This window comes from Cynocephalus volans, chromosome 13 (genome assembly GCF_027409185.1).
Source record: "Cynocephalus volans isolate mCynVol1 chromosome 13, mCynVol1.pri, whole genome shotgun sequence".
NCBI lineage: Eukaryota > Metazoa > Chordata > Mammalia > Dermoptera > Cynocephalidae > Cynocephalus > Cynocephalus volans.
In genome coordinates, this window is record NC_084472.1 from 55,693,345 (window position 1) to 55,698,563 (window position 5,219).

The window sequence follows — 5,219 nt, forward strand, 5'->3', positions numbered from 1 at the left end:
GTACTTTTAGTTATAATTTTAACATTAAGGCTCATATTTTTCATTATGAAATATCTATCCTTAAGAGGAATCATTTTTAAAGTTACACATACCCCCCCACACACGAATGCACAGTTTCCATGATGCCAAACATCCTGACTTTAAAAAAAGATTGACAACACTGCTATTGCTTTCAATGATTTTATTCTTTGTTTTCACTTTAATTATCTTACTAGCTGTAACTATGATAATGTCATATATAGTAATTTTCTCCTCTAATTCTTGCATAAAAATAATAAAGTAAAATATTAATAATAAAATAATAAGGAAAGTCATTCAACTTATCCATTTAAATGAAAAGATGATGATTTTCTTGAGGCCATGTTGTTAATATTACTACTGGATAAAAGACATAGTACTTGGGACTCGATTCTATTTAACAAATGTTTATTAATATTTAATATGTGCTGGTTGGTCTCTGTTTTAAAAGAGCTCACACAACATACACACATAGATGCAATCACACACACAATTGTGTTCAATGATGTCCTGGCTGGCAGAGATTGTAAGTGTAGGTTGGGGGAAAAAGCCAATATTTATTGATTACCTATAACATGCTTACTGCTGTGCTAGCTCATCTCATCTTTACAAAATCCTCATGATGTCATATTCTATAAGTATGTTTTGAGGCTCAGACAAGTAAATTAACCAGCCCATAGTTACATAGTAAGCTGCAGAGCTAAGATTCAAACCCCTATCTATTTTCAGTAACTATATGCTTATTTAAACTTTAGAAAAGGTATTCCATAAAAGTACAGATGAAGGAATTATTAATTCTACTTCAGCAACTTAAGAAAGGCTTTCAAAAAAGAAGAGGAATGGAGGTTTGTCTTTAAACAAAATTATTATGACTTAACCTGGCAGTGAAAAGGGAGAAAAGCATTTCAAGGTGCAAAGTCCTTGAGATGTTCACGAGCATCACAGGTTCAGAGACTAGTGACTGCTGTACTTGGTGGTGAGTGAGAGGTCAGTGGGCGGGTAAGGATTAGTGTAGTGGGATGAAAATGAGTAGCAAAAAAAAAAAATGATAAAAAGCCTAATGATAATCGTGGGACATGAAATAATAATATCGTAGATAAGATTGTTTCTGCTGAGAATTTAGACAACATTTTCTCAGCTTCAAGGAGCCACCAATTTTTTAAAAAATGAGGAGGCTGATGATTTGCCAGTTCTCTGTTTTCTATGGGTAATTGAGCAGAACAGGAATCAGTAAGACAGCAGCCCAGGCAAGTAACAATCAGGCTCTTGGTAACATCAGTGACTATGAGATATTAAGCATGTATTCTGAAATGAACTTTCAGTGTGGATTTGGTAGACTGTGGATAATTCAAAGTAGATTCTGAGGTTTTTAGCTTCAGTGATATTCATTCAAGTAGGAAGCACAAAATGGAAAACAGGTTTGTGGAGCAAGATAATTTACTAAAATGACTAATTTACAACCAATTATTTTATCAAGGCATTATTATCTTTACCTGATTTTAATGGTAAAAAGAAAAGATAATTGGGCATAATAGAAGGAAAAGAAAATTATGCTTTTGCAGGCTGTGATATGTGTAAACCCTTGAGAATATTTGAAAACTCTGTAATGAAATGCTTTATACCTAAAGGTGAAAAAAAGTATTTTTTAACAACACAATTATTCAGCCAAAATTGTTTTAGTTCTGTTTGTTCATTTTTCTCATGCATGCTGGTAAATTGTCAGCAATTAATTAATGTCCTTTGAAGTTGCAATCCTTATGAACTGCAAGAAAACAAATAGCAGGAAACATTTTGAGCCATCACATTAATGCCAACACATTAATATACCCCTAGATTTCAAACCTATGATTATTTAAGATGCTTAAAGTTGTCCCACTGTGGTATTTAAATTTTTGAAGATGCTCCCAAAACAATTCCTTCTGGACTGGAGTTAATTGTCAATCTTCTGAGGCTGGCTCTCATCAAAGAGAGTTGTGGGTGGTGTGGGAACAGAGGCTCTTGATGGGGGTTAATATACCACAGTCTGTTAAGCAGTGATCCACTATATTTGCAGGTGTCCTTTTGATAGCCTCCTATTTGAATAGAGTTTAACCCAAAGGAGATAAAGTTAAAAAAAAAAAAAAGTAATGTGAAACTTAACAAGGCAAAAACGATATAAAATTACTATTCTGAGCCAGTCATATTTTATTCAAATTACTGTTCTTTGACCTAGAGAGAAGTACCACGTAGTGTTTGGGAGAATATATTATTGCCTTGCCTGAAAAAGAGCAACCCTCTGAGATCAGGTTAGTATTGAATCCTAAACATCTCTATTCTGTCCTTCTGAATCTTCAAGAAGCCTCTACAGTTTTGGGAGGCAATAATATGGATTTCTCGCCCATTGTGTAAAGCAGTACTTTCTTCTTATTCTCTAAAATTTGTCTTCTAGGTTTCAAGAGTACCTCTTAGATTTAATATACTAGGAACTATCAAAACCAGCATTCTCCTGAACCATGGACATCGGTCATATGATCATATGAATTTTCATCCCACATCTATTTGGGTTTGACTTTTATTTATTTATTTGTTTGTTTATTTATTTATTCTCATTAAACTTTGTTTTAATGGATCTCAAAATTCTGTGACAGATTTTTGGTCAAGTTGTTTCCATTAAAAAGTACTGATTTTAACAACTAATAACTTAAAACTGAGACACACAAAAACAAAATGGTCCACAAAACATTCTCCTTTCCTTCTGAAGGTTTTACAATGCATTGTTATCATTGACCAGTCTTTTACTATTAAACTTAAATGTCCAATTGTGATAAGCAGTTCTGAGACCAGTTCTTCCACCACTGATTAAGACTGGGGTGGCAGGTATTAGGGATAATATTCATTTAGCCTTCCAAGCTTTCTGGGCAATACTTGGTGACCTTGCCAGCTCCAGCAGCCTTCTTGTCCACTGCTTTGATGACACCCACAGCAACTGTATGTCTCATATCATGAACAGCAAAACGACCCAGAGGAGGACAGTCAGAGAAGCTCTCAACACACAGGGGCTTGTCAGGAACCATACCAACAATGGCAGCATCACCAGATTTCAAGAATTTAGGGCCATCTTCCAGCTTCTTACCAGAACACTGATCGATCTTTTCCTTCAGCTCAGCAAACTTGCAAGCAATGTGAGCTTTGTGACAATCCAGCACTGATTTTGCCTGCATGGTTCAGAATAATCACCTGAGAACTGAAGCCAGCTGCTTCCATTAATGGGTCATTTTTGCTGTCACCAGCAACATTGCCATGACAAACATCTTTGACAGACACGTTCTTAACATTGAAGCCCACATTGTCTCCAGGAAGAGCTTCACTCAAAGCTTTATGGTGCATTTCAACAGACTTTACTTCAGTTGTAATGTTGACTGAAGCAAAGGTGACCACCATGCCAAGTTTAAGAATGCTGGTCTCTACTCAGCCCACAGGGACAGTATCAATACCACCAATTTTGTAGACATCCTGGAGGGGCAGACACAAGGGCTTGTCAGTTGGACAAGTTGGTAGCAAGATGCAATCCAGAGCTTCAAGCAGTGTGGTTCCACTGGCATTGCCATCTTTACAGGTGACTTTCCATCCTTTGAACTAAGGTATTTTAGCACTTGGCTCCAGCATGTTGTCACCATTCCAACCAGAAATTGGCACAAATGCTACTGTGTCGGGGTTGTAGCAAATTTTCTTAATGTAGGTGCTTACTTCCTTAATGATTTCCTCATATCTCTTCTGGCTGTAGGGTGTCTCAGTAGAATCCATTTTGTTAATACCAACAATCAGTTGTTTCACACCCAGTGTGTAAGCCAGAAGAGCATGCTCACAGGTCTGCCCATTCTTGCAGATACCAGCTTCAAAATCACCAACACCAGCAGCAACAATCAGGACAGCACGGTCAGCCTGAGATGTGCCTGTAATCATGTTTGATAAAGTCTCTGTGTCCTGGGGCATCAAGTATAGTCATGTAATACTTGCTGGTCTCAAATTTCCACAGGGAGATATTATTGGTTGCACCACCCTCAGGTTCAGCTTTCAGTTTATCCAAGATCTGGGCATACTTGAAAGAGCCCTTTCCCATCTCAGCATCCTCCTTCTCAAACTTTTCTATAGTTCTTTTGTCAATCCCACCACATCTGTAGATCAGATGGCCAGCAGGAGTGGACTCGCCTGAATCTATGCATCCAATGACAACGATGTTAATATGAATCTTTTCCTTTCCCATTTTGGCTTTGATTTAGCAGTGGTTTTCACAACACCTGTGTTCTGGCAGCAAACCCATTGCAAAAAAGCAGGTTCGACTCTTAATTAGTTTGTTTTCAGGAGTGACTCTGCCATTTACCAGCTAAGTGACCCTGGGCTAGCTGTAATAATTTCTCTATGTCCCAGTTTCTTCATCCTTACATATATTTTAACAGTGTCTATCTCAGAGGATTATTACAAAAATTAAATTATTTAATACAATGAAAGCCTTTAAAATAGTGTCTGGTCGTACTCAATAATTCTTAACTATCATTATCACTGTATACACAGACAATGTCTGGATTTTAGCATGCCACACAGTTAATGGTGCCTACCTCTGGAGCAAAGAAATAGAAGAATTGAGAGGGAAAATGAAGAGAGGGAACTTAAGGTGATATCTCTCCAATGATAATAATACCATCTTGTATTTGTGTAGCATTTACCATTTACCAGACACTGTTTAAAGTGCTTCACATATGCTAAAAGATTTGGTTCTATAACTCTGTGAAGTATATACTCCTGTTTTCATGACCATTTTACAGATGAGGAAATTGAGGAAGAAGCAACTGAACTAAGTCACCCAATGTCACATGGCTAGTAAGTGTCAGAGCTGGGAATGACCCAGGCAATCTACAGATCGATTTGTCTGCCCTTAAAACCATTTTATAATATTGTCTTTCATGGTGGTTGCTGAATAAATGTTAGCTATTATTTTATTGGTCAAATTATAAATGGTGCTGTTTCTATTGTAGACCCTCATTCTTTTGGGAAAGTCCATCTCAGAACAATAGCCGAAAAGTGAAGTGGAGTATGGTCCCACCTGCTGCACCCTGCCACAGTGTCAGGAGCACTGAGAGGGCACAGAACCAGGTCCTCTCCCTCAACAGCATCTCTAAAATTGGAAGGATTGGAGTTGGACATGAAACTGACTTTTTTTTATT

General features: G+C 37.2%; 1 pseudogene; it reads right to left on the reverse strand.

Annotated features, from left to right (window-relative positions):
• Positions 1-2,890: 2,890 nt before the first annotated feature.
• LOC134362058 (elongation factor 1-alpha 1-like) lies at positions 2,891-4,261 on the reverse strand (annotated as a pseudogene).
• Positions 4,262-5,219: the final 958 nt, after the last annotated feature.